Here is a 12,557-nt window from a genome sequence, read left to right on the forward strand (position 1 = left end):
GTCAGGGTGATTCGCACGCACGGCTCCTCCTCTGCGATGGTGGTCGCTCTTCTCCTGCTGTGGTGGTCCGGCTCCGCCGCGGGTGTCGGAAACACCGTCACGTCCTTCACACGCAGCGTGGATATGTCGCACGCTCGCGCCGCGAATCCCCACATCATTGCCAAGAAAAGTGCAGCCCGAGGATGGCCTAGGCGAAGTCGGTCGAGGATTTTCTCGACCTGCATACGCGATACGAAAGGAGGCGCGTCTGGCACCGACTCCTTCATGAAGCGCTGCGCCGTGCCAAAAGCGCTTCGCCATTCCGGGTCGTCCTGGAGGCGAATGCCTCGCGATTGGGTGGAATAGAGCGGCAGGTCGCGCAGCGCACCCGCTACTCCCGCAAACGCCTTCGCTGTCGTTGCCCACTTCCATTTGCGTGCCCGAGCGGTCGACAGGATCAGGTCGATGCACGCCGACGGAAGACGCATGAGCATCTGCTCTGAATTCATGCATTTTATGCGCGTCAGCCATCGTAGATGGTGTGCGCGCGTGTCCGGCCTCACAAGACTCCATGCCAGCTGTGAGACGTGTGGCGGTTTCGCGCTGAAGAGGAACCAGTTCTCGGGCAGGCCTCTGCTTCCTCTGCTTGCGAAAGAGGCCTGCCCTGCATGTTTAAAGGGTTTGAACGGATATCCTCGAGTGCTCGTTTCGCCTCCTCCGATATGTTCGCGTCGACATCGGCGTATCCATCACCTTTCCTGTTGCCAGGAATCCTGGATGTCTCGCCTTCATCGCCTTCATCGTTGATGTCCGGATCGACGTTCACTCCATCACCTGGCCATCTTTTCCGTCTGGTCAGGCGTGGCGCTGGATCATCCGAGCGACCTTGATGTGTCTCCGGCGTCGCACCTCTTGGACGAGGCACGTATCGGGACGCGTGGCGTGACGCACGCTGTGGCTTTGAGGTCGGGTAATGCGTCATCCCGGCGGGAATGTACACACCCACCGTCGCTTCCGACGCCACTTTTGTGAGGACGTAATAGCTCGGGTATCGCACCCCGTTCATGTCTTCCGGTGCCTCACGGAGTCTCGCTCCGAGGAGAAACTTATAGTTTCTAAACTGGTCAGATAACGCCGACATCGAGGGCCCTCGAACGAGATACAATCCGTCGATCGGAGGGTCCATCGACACCTCATCGGCTCCGTTCTCCTCACGGAAAATCACCTCATTCGGATCGGTCGGTGATGGATCCACGATGTGGATCTTCTTGTGGAGAAGTTTCAGCATCTCTTGAACACTATAGGGTTGCAGCGGTGTCAGTTTGTGTCGCACACGCTGCTGTCCAACGGCTGTGTCGCTCATACCGCGCGCGACACCATCGCCGGCTCTCGCCAGAGCCGTCGCAGCCCATAGGTGATCCAAAACAAATTCGTATACCCTCCTGGCGTGTTTGTTTGCCTCTGCGAATGTTTCTTCTATCCACTCGGAGATGCATTTCCCTTGTGGAGGTGGTGGTGATGGATTCGCCGGCACGTTTTCAGCTACACTCACGGTCGCGTTCGCTGGCATACTCCCTGGGATGTTCTCTGGGACAATCCTCTGCTCATTTTCTGATGCTTTGTCGGGAGTTTTCGCCGATGCGCTCTCAGGCTCGTGAGTCACGACTCGTGCTGATGCGCCATCAGCGCTCGTGAGCCACGTCTCGTGCTGATGCGCTGGTTGTTTCATTGACGGGCACGTTGTCCCGTAGTGCTGCAGCGCGTGCGTCGGCACGCGCGATCGCATCAATCAGCAGCATGTCCTCATCATCGGATGAGGGGTCGCTTACCAGTGGGGAATGTGATGTGTTTTCTGTCACCTGAACTGGATCCACGGACATTTGTCTACCACGTTTCTTTGCAGCCTTACGCCTTGGAAGCGGAGCATCCATCGAGGACCTGTCCGGACGTTTTCGGGACGACGCCTGCGATGTCGATTTTCTCTCCTGTGGTGTGCGCCTCGTTCGCGCAGCTCGGTCCACGTTCCTCTGCATCCTGGTTTCCCTTTTCTTCTGTCTCGAAGATGGTTTTGGAATGCTCTGGACCGCTCGTGTGGTGCGTGTCGTTGGTCGTTTCCGATTCGGCGGAGACTTTTTCGACTGCTTTACACCACCACCTCCGTGGAGAGCGTCGCGTGATCCGGATGATTGGACTGCGTCATCCATTTTTGCACGCTTCCATGGCATCTTCGCGATTTCATCGTAAAAGAAATCTTTCCTAGACACCGGGTGGTTCGTGAGCACCTTTCTCATTTTCGTGAGGAAATAATCACGAGGCGGGTGATACTGCGACGCCGCATAAAATAGTCGTCGCAAACACCGTGGCAAATCACGACGGTGATCAACCATTAATTGTAAATAATGACTGAAAAATGCCGCGGACATGAACAACCCACAATCATTGCTATAGCGTTCCTGACGTGGCGAAAATTGTTTCACCAAACGCAAAGCTGGCCAAACCTTTTGAGGTTCTCATTGAGTTGTTGCTCCAAAATTGGGGATGGTGCGGAATCATAAAGGGATAACTGAATGCCTGTTGCATCCTCGTCGTCTTGCTCCAAAATGCCCGCTATCCAATGCTTCATAATAAAGATTGGAAAATAAACAAAGCCGTGCTCGCGCACCATCTTCGTAAGTTGTTGGGTTTTATCGCGGTCCAAGTACACCATTGTATCCGACGGAACGATGCGTTTTGGTGGGAGGTACTGCTCGTAAATGGCGTCGAGTTCTATGTTTGATGTTTTGCCTTCGAGCATGTCGCCGCCCCACACTTCCTTGCCGAATTCGCGGGCAATATTCGACATATTTTTTGGTGTGTGTGTGGATTCCTCCTTCAAAACGACGGCTGCCGTTCCGTCGCGCATCAGTTTTTTGGATTTTCCTGCGGTTCGCCTCCGCGGTATGTGTGGCCTCTGCCTCCTGCGTTTCCGTTGCCGTAGCCGCCTCGCCTGCTACCATTTGAATAATTTCGTCCTTGGTAACTCTTGTAATTTGCGGGGGCGTCCGAGCGGTATTGAGTGCTTTGGCGCGTTTGCGCGCGCATGCGTTCTTTCATCATCCGAGAAACAAGCTCACGATCATTGGCATTGAGGGTGTCCAACTTTGCGTAAAGAGTGGTGGCGAATTCATCCCAGCTGCTCAAGTCCAACGCTCCAATTGGTGACCCGTCCGTGCCCACAATTTGCGCATACGCAGCTCCACCTTCAAGCGGGTCACATTTATCGTCCTTTGAGTTCCGGAACGTGCTTTTGGGTTTTTTGGTGTAACCAGCGCCGCCTTCAAATTCCGCCTTTTTAGTCATTACTGCAGCCTGCGCTGTTTCCATAATGTCTCGCGTGAATCTCGCCAGGCGTGGCGTTTGTGGAAGCAATGGCTCGCTGACTTCTTGGATAATTTGTCGCCATGTACACATCTGGGCTCCCATCGCCCTTGCAACATGCACGTTGTACCGGAAAAGGCGCGTCGGCTTGGGTTCTTCGAGAAACACATCGAGCCATAACGCGATCCGCTCCCTATCGCTCAATTCTTTCAGCTCCGGCCCGGATAGGCCGAGCAGGATTACCGCCGACGCCGCCACGACTGGTGTCACCTGTGATGCTTCGATTGCCGTTTCCAGTTTTTCCAGGGCCCCTTCTAACGGGTCTCCTGTTGTTTGGCGTAGGCTCCGGAGCGCCTCGATAGCCTGTTTGTCTGCATTTTCCGTGTTCATGCATTCGCGGAGCCGTGTGTCCGCGTAGATGGTTTGCGCTTCCATCATGTTGTGTTGAATCCTCGCGTCACCGTCCAACGGCAACCGTTCGGTCCCTTTCCTTGTCCTTTTCAAGACCCTCAGCCAGGCGCACAAGCTCTTCGTGATACTTCTCCGCTGAAATGATCCCTTGTTTGCGGAGACCTCTCCACGTCTTCGCTCTAGTCGACGTGCTTGGGTTGTTCAAAAAGAAACTGATGTCCACATCGCCCTCCTCGGTGGAAAGCGAAGCGATATCCGTCTTGTTGCTCATTGTTAAGCGCGAATGTTGTGAAGTACAATCGTCTTTTTGTGACGTGGCGGAACTTCTTGAACGGCTAGATGACGAGAAGCTGCGGATCTGCCTGGGCGCGTGCGTACGGTATTTTTTGTGCAAAATGTGTTTTTGTTTTCGTTTTTGCGTCAGAGACCGCATTAAACCCACTTAGATTACTTACTGGATTTGTATCCAATTCCATAAGAGACAGAAGTAGAAGGAGAGAGAACGAATAATCATTCGGTAAAGAGATAACAAACATACACGCATGTGACATCACATTTGTAGAAAACCACTTCAAGAGCATATCGGCACACAAGGTGCACTGGACCAAACCGTCCTGGGTACACCCGGGTCCGGGGTACCAAAATACATTCGGACCAGACATCTCGGACGAAAACCCGGACATGCATTCTTCAGAAATCCCCGCACCACACACTGCATAGCAGTGAATGTGCGTCACTCACTCGGAAAGCCGGCCGACCACATGGTACCCGACCCCTCGCTCGGACCCCCTCGTGCCGAGCTTAAAGCCCATTTCAATCCATCCAGAAAATCATGTACCATTCTGATTGCTCTGTCGAAAAGATTTCGCTAATGAAACCTTAACTTTAACTCTAAATTTTACCTTAAACTTTAATTTTAAATTTTAATTTTAATTCTAATTTAATTTCAATTTAATTTAATTTTAATTCTAATTTAATTTCAATTTAACTAATTTCAATTTAATTTAATTTAATTTAATTTCAATTTTAATTTCACCCTAATTTCCAATTTTACCCACCTAATTTAATTTAATTTCAATTTACCTAATTTCCAATTTAATTTCAATTTAATTTGACTTAAATTTTAATTTAATTCTATAATTCTAACTCAACCTTATGATCTTGATCTCAACTTATGACTTGACTCAACTCATGACCTTGACTCAACCTCATAACTTGACTTCAACCCATGACTTGACTTTAACCCATGACTTTGATCTCAACCCTAACTTCAATCTTAATTTAATTTCTACCTAACTCTGTGGTGAGATGTGTTGTGAAAGAAGGAGGCCGAGGGAAGTGAGGGAGGCGTGGCCTGAGGTGGGGCAGGTCATGGCATGATTCTTCGCGACCCCGATGGGAAGCGGCAAGGCAGGCACGCGACTACAGCCGCGTGGCCGCGTAACTGGGGTTCCGTTCGTCCACCCTTCGCGTCCAGTCGCGTGTGGGACACGTCACGTCGTCTACATCTCTGTTGTGTGTTTTTCTGTGGCTTGGCACCGGTACCGGGGAAGCCCCCAGCACCGAGTGCCCCTTCATTTGTGCCAAAGGTGTGCATGCCAAACGGACATGCAAGAACAACGGATCACGAAAGAGAATCCAAAACATATGAAACTACAAAGGCAAATCAGCTCCGACTGAACAAACGGTGGTGCCCGAGGGAAAAAAGGAAGAAGCCGAGGCGAAACGAGCACTCGTGTTGTCAGTGGGCAAAAGACGAAGACAAGGGAATCTACTAAACTAGAGGGATCGAACAAATCAAAGAGTGACAGAAAACAAAGAAAAGATACTGGGTGGATGACAAACGCCCCGCCGGCGTTCGTCAGAGGGTTATGGCGAACACAGCGTGAATCCAAGCTGTGTTAAGAGAAACTGGAAACAAGAGAATCTTTAGAGAAATCAATCATAAACGTTAGATATAGTTTTCCCATTTTTCAGGTCATCCTGGCTACCATTTCTTCACCCAGCGATGCCCAGCCATCAACTATTGAAGGGAAGATGGTGCTTGAAAAACTAAAGAACTTTTAAAGAAGAATGACCTTAATGGGGTCAACGATTCCCCTTGTTAAAGCCCACGGGGTGTTGAAACGCCATCGGCATATGAGGGTGGATAGCTTTCCGCCACGATCCTACCATCTCGGAAGCGCACCCTTTCAACTCAGACCCGCGCCCTCTTTCTTGGAAAGACCCGGGCGCGGGGGAAAAGGAGAGCTGGTCGAAACCCCTCGGGCACATGTAAAAATACGGAATAAAATCACACTCGCGTGGCATTCTTGACCACCTTGAAAACAAACTGGTTTGCTGATCTGCCATCGTGTGGCATAGAACAGCTTAAACTGAATCAACATTTCTTTAAGAAAACCACTTCACCGTGGACCAGACACCGTCAGGAGTTCCAGTTCTCAGGGTTGGGTGGGTGGGCGTTTTTGCGTCAGAGACCGCATCAAACCCACTTAGATTACTTACTGGATTTGTATCCAATTCCATAAGAGACAGAAGTAGAAGGAGAGAGAACGAATAATCATTCGGTAAAGAGATAACAAACATACACGCATGTGACATCACATTTGTAGAAAACCACTTCAAGAGCATATCGGCACACAAGGTGCACTGGACCAAACCGTCCTGGGTACACCCGGGTCCGGGGTACCAAAATACATTCGGACCAGACATCTCGGACGAAAACCCGGACATGCATTCTTCAGAAATCCCCGCACCACACACTGCATAGCAGTGAATGTGCGTCACTCACTCGGAAAGCCGGCCGACCACATGGTACCCGACCCCCTCGCTCGGACCCCCCCCCGTGCCGAGCTTAAAGCCCATTTCAATCCATCCAGAAAATCATGTACCATTCGATTGCCTCCGTCGAAAAGACTTCGCCAATGAAATGCTACCGACCTGTGTGAGATGTGTCGCGAAAGAAAGAGGCCGAGGGGAAGTGAGGGAGGCGTGGCCTGAGGTGGGGCAGGTCATGGCATGATTCTTCGCGACCCCGATGGGAAGCGGCAAGGCAGGCACGCGACTACAGCCGCGTGGCCGCGTAACTGGGGTTCCGTTCGTCCACCCTTCGCGTCCAGTCGCGTGTGGGACACGTCACGTCGTCTACATCTCTGTTGTGTGTTTTTTCTTGTGGCTTGGCACCGGTACCGGGGAAGCCCCCATAGCGCGCGGTTAGCCAGAAACCACTCTTGCATCTTTTCTTCCTTCGAAGTTCTTCATCTCATGGTGTGCGTGTGTGTGTGTGCGGGGTTGGTCGTCACACTTCTCCGCCCTCCTCGCGGGGCTGCTCTTCGCATAGCGGGCACCACGTTTGGCGGAGAAACGGCACACCGATGGGAGCTACACGTTCCACCTCCAGCGATCCCGTCGCGTCCACCCCAAAGTGGCGCGAGTAGGCGTCAGCCGGATTCTGCGCACCCTCGACGTAGAAAAACACTACGTCGATGCCTCTGTCATACCAGAGGTCATATGTGTACTCGAAAAGTTTGTTCAGTGCATAGCCTCTGCCGATGCCACCGAAACCGTTCAGGTGCTTTTGCGCAATCACAATCGCCCGGTGATCCGTTGCCAGCGCGATGCGTGCACCATCTGGAACGCGATGGTGTTCCACAATGTGTCGCAGCATCAGTTGCGCGGCGCGAGGTTCCGCATGTGCCGAGTACCTCGCCTGGAACCGGTCCGTCTCGAGGTCCGGATCTCCTAGTTTGCCGTCCGGATTCCTATGGCATTGTTGCTGGTATTTTCGCAGTTTTTCCAGCACGCGGGTCGCCTCGCCGTCCTCACCGCAGAGCTGCTGCTCCAGGTCCTCGGTCCAACGTTGTCGATACGTCCACATTTCCGTGGCGCCGGCCTCGCGCAGGTGAAGGACCGCACCCCAGCCTTCCAGCGACGCGTCGGTGAAACACACCGCGTCGTAGGCCGCCTCGTCATAGGACGGGTGACGTTCATCCGATATTCTCCACCACTGGTTGTGCACAAGTGCTCCGCCAATCTCCTGGAGTGTGCGCGAAACCGCCGAGTCAATGTATGGCACTGGGTCGTCCCAGTCGAAGCCCCGGAACGTCAGACGGAATATGCCGCGGTAGGTTCTCAAGAGCTTGAAGGCGCGAGCCGGGTTCACCTGGGTGGTGTGGAGCGCGAAAAATATCAGCGAGATCAGCGACGCCAAACTGCGAATCGTGTGGGAAGTTTTCCGCAGCGCAATCTGCATCTTCGCCACGGTCTTGACCGAGTTCCGAATCAGACGTTCATGTCCGTTCCACATGTATTCCTCACCGAGAAACACCGTATTGGCACCTGCCATCTGCAAGATCGCCTCGTCGGACATCACCTCCAACTCGTCGCGGTTTGGTGATGTCATGAGGTTTGCCGCCTTGATGCGCGCCACGACCGCGCGCACCGCCATCAGGAACTCACGTTCCTGACCCTCCTTCGCTGCGATCAGAATGTTGTCGATGAGGGTGGTGATGGTGACTGGCGTGTCGATGTCGACGATCGTCCAGGTCACGGCCTGACCCACGGCAACGCTCCATCGCGCACCGGTCGGAAGCGTCCGCAGACGGTAGTAGCGTCCGTCATGTCGTGCTCGAAACACGAACTTGTTGCGGAGTGTCGCCGCGATCGGGATAGCGTCGTAATAAGCTTCGAAATCGATCTGCAGCATGTAGCGGGCGTATCGCAACCGCTGCCGCCTTCCGAGGCGGGTGTCGTAGTGGACGCGTGGCACGTGATGTGTCGGGATCACCCGGTTCAGCAGCGGCTCCGTGATGAGGCGCCGTCTGCCCTTCAACTCGGGCACCGTGAACACGTTCACGCCATGCACTCCCTCAGGCAGTTGCGCCTGGGTACCCACTCCGTTGGCAGGACACGGCTCGAATTTTCCCATGTCGACTGCCTGGCGGATCTCGTCCGCTGTCAGGGCGCATTTTTTGATGGTCCGCGAGGTCCGCAATCCGTCATAGAAGCAGGGATCCAGGAAGCACTGGATCCGGCGAAGAAAACGCTTTGTGGAGGCGCGTTTTGTCGGCATCGTCAGCACCGCCTCCATGTCCAGCGGCGTGTTTTGTTTCAAGCGCAGCGGCCAGTGCTTTACCAGCGCCGGCCTTTCCGCCATCACTCGGACGAACCCGGACATGCGATCCACCATGTCCGACACCTCTTGCGGTGCAATCGCGAGGTTCGCACATGACGATTCCTGGGAGCGGAAACGAAACACCGAAGTCGCCGCTTCTAGCGGGTCTGGAATAACGCTCTTCCTGCGTTTTCCCTTGCGGTCTCGGCCTCCACCGCAGCGCTGCTGGCCATACCCAAGGTAGCGCAGCAGCGTGGCTTGTTTGGCGTGGCCTGATATCGTCATCAAGTCCTTCAGCGGGACACCCGCTTCCGCCATGCAGCGGAGTGCGCCTTTTCGAATCGAGGGCAGCTGTGCGCCTCGCATCTCTGTCCGCACCTCGTGTGCGATCCGCGACCTCAGCTCCTCCGAGTGAGGCGCGAACAACTCCTCTGATGGTTTCCGTTTTGCCATCATCTCTTGCAGCGTGGCTGCAAGGTCTCTGGTCAGCATCGACGGCACAGGGTATGGGCCCCTCGTCTTGGCACCTTTTCCTTTGCGTATCGTCAGGGTGATTCGCACGCACGGCTCCTCCTCTGCGATGGTGGTCGCTCTTCTCCTGCTGTGGTGGTCCGGCTCCGCAGCGGGTGTCGGAAACACCGTCACGTCCTTCACACGCAGCGTGGATATGTCGCACGCTCGCGCCGCGAATCCCCACATCATTGCCAAGAAAAGTGCAGCCCGAGGATGGCCTAGGCGAAGTCGGTCGAGGATTTTCTCGACCTGCATACGCGATACGAAAGGAGGCGCGTCTGGCACCGACTCCTTCATGAAGCGCTGCGCCGTGCCAAAAGCGCTTCGCCATTCCGGGTCGTCCTGGAGGCGAATGCCTCGCGATTGGGTGGAATAGAGCGGCAGGTCGCGCAGCGCACCCGCTACTCCCGCAAACGCCTTCGCTGTCGTTGCCCACTTCCATTTGCGTGCCCGAGCGGTCGACAGGATCAGGTCGATGCACGCCGACGGAAGACGCATGAGCATCTGCTCTGAATTCATGCATTTTATGCGCGTCAGCCATCGTAGATGGTGTGCGCGCGTGTCCGGCCTCACAAGACTCCATGCCAGCTGTGAGACGTGTGGCGGTTTCGCGCTGAAGAGGAACCAGTTCTCGGGCAGGCCTCTGCTTCCTCTGCTTGCGAAAGAGGCCTGCCCTGCATGTTTAAAGGGTTTGAACGGATATCCTCGAGTGCTCGTTTCGCCTCCTCCGATATGTTCGCGTCGACATCGGCGTATCCATCACCTTTCCTGTTGCCAGGAATCCTGGATGTCTCGCCTTCATCGCCTTCATCGTTGATGTCCGGATCGACGTTCACTCCATCACCTGGCCATCTTTTCCGTCTGGTCAGGCGTGGCGCTGGATCATCCGAGCGACCTTGATGTGTCTCCGGCGTCGCACCTCTTGGACGAGGCACGTATCGGGACGCGTGGCGTGACGCACGCTGTGGCTTTGAGGTCGGGTAATGCGTCATCCCGGCGGGAATGTACACACCCACCGTCGCTTCCGACGCCACTTTTGTGAGGACGTAATAGCTCGGGTATCGCACCCCGTTCATGTCTTCCGGTGCCTCACGGAGTCTCGCTCCGAGGAGAAACTTATAGTTTCTAAACTGGTCAGATAACGCCGACATCGAGGGCCCTCGAACGAGATACAATTCGTCGATCGGAGGGTCCATCGACACCTCATCGGCTCCGTTCTCCTCACGGAAAATCACCTCATTCGGATCGGTCGGTGATGGATCCACGATGTGGATCTTCTTGTGGAGAAGTTTCAGCATCTCTTGAACACTATAGGGTTGCAGCGGTGTCAGTTTGTGTCGCACACGCTGCTGTCCAACGGCTGTGTCGCTCATACCGCGCGCGACACCATCGCCGGCTCTCGCCAGAGCCGTCGCAGCCCATAGGTGATCCAAAACAAATTCGTATACCCTCCTGGCGTGTTTGTTTGCCTCTGCGAATGTTTCTTCTATCCACTCGGAGATGCATTTCCCTTGTGGAGGTGGTGGTGATGGATTCGCCGGCACGTTTTCAGCTACACTCACGGTCGCGTTCGCTGGCATACTCCCTGGGATGTTCTCTGGGACAATCCTCTGCTCATTTTCTGATGCTTTTTCGGGAGTTTTCGCCGATGCGCTCTCAGGCTCGTGAGTCACGACTCGTGCTGATGCGCCATCAGGCTCGTGAGCCACGTCTCGTGCTGATGCGCTGGTTGTTTCATTGACGGGCACGTTGTCCCGTAGTGCTGCAGCGCGTGCGTCGGCACGCGCGATCGCATCAATCAGCAGCATGTCCTCATCATCGGATGAGGGGTCGCTTACCAGTGGGGAATGTGATGTGTTTTCTGTCACCTGAACTGGATCCACGGACATTTGTCTACCACGTTTCTTTGCAGCCTTACGCCTTGGAAGCGGAGCATCCATCGAGGACCTGTCCGGACGTTTTCGGGACGACGCCTGCGATGTCGATTTTCTCTCCTGTGGTGTGCGCCTCGTTCGCGCAGCTCGGTCCACGTTCCTCTGCATCCTGGTTTCCCTTTTCTTCTGTCTCGAAGATGGTTTTGGAATGCTCTGGACCGCTCGTGTGGTGCGTGTCGTTGGTCGTTTCCGATTCGGCGGAGACTTTTTCGACTGCTTTACACCACCACCTCCGTGGAGAGCGTCGCGTGATCCGGATGATTGGACTGCGTCATCCATTTTTGCACGCTTCCATGGCATCTTCGCGATTTCATCGTAAAAGAAATCTTTCCTAGACACCGGGTGGTTCGTGAGCACCTTTCTCATTTTCGTGAGGAAATAATCACGAGGCGGGTGATACTGCGACGCCGCATACAAATAGTCGTCGCAAACACCGTGGCAAATCACGACGGTGATCAACCATTAATTGTAAATAATGACTGAAAAATGCCGCGGACATGAACAACCCACAATCATTGCTATAGCGTTCCTGACGTGGCGAAAATTGTTTCACCAAACGCAAAGCTGGCCAAACCTTTTGAGGTTCTCATTGAGTTGTTGCTCCAAAATTGGGGATGGTGCGGAATCATAAAGGGATAACTGAATGCCTGTTGCATCCTCGTCGTCTTGCTCCAAAATGCCCGCTATCCAATGCTTCATAATAAAGATTGGAAAATAAACAAAGCCGTGCTCGCGCACCATCTTCGTAAGTTGTTGGGTTTTATCGCGGTCCAAGTACACCATTGTATCCGACGGAACGATGCGTTTTGGTGGGAGGTACTGCTCGTAAATGGCGTCGAGTTCTATGTTTGATGTTTTGCCTTCGAGCATGTCGCCGCCCCACACTTCCTTGCCGAATTCGCGGGCAATATTCGACATATTTTTGGTGTGTGTGTGGATTCCTCCTTCAAAACGACGGCTGCCGTTCCGTCGCGCATCAGTTTTTGGATTTTCCTGCGGTTCGCCTCCGCGGTATGTGTGGCCTCTGCCTCCTGCGTTTCCGTTGCCGTAGCCGCCTCGCCTGCTACCATTTGAATAATTTCGTCCTTGGTAACTCTTGTAATCTGCGGGGGCGTCCGAGCGGTATTGAGTGCTTTGGCGCGTTTGCGCGCGCATGCGTTCTTTCATCATCCGAGAAACAAGCTCACGATCATTGGCATTGAGGGTGTCCAACTTTGCGTAAAGAGTGGTGGCGAATTCATCCCAGCTGC

This window comes from Porcisia hertigi, chromosome 11 (assembly GCF_017918235.1).
Source record: "Porcisia hertigi strain C119 chromosome 11, whole genome shotgun sequence".
NCBI lineage: Eukaryota > Euglenozoa > Kinetoplastea > Trypanosomatida > Trypanosomatidae > Porcisia > Porcisia hertigi.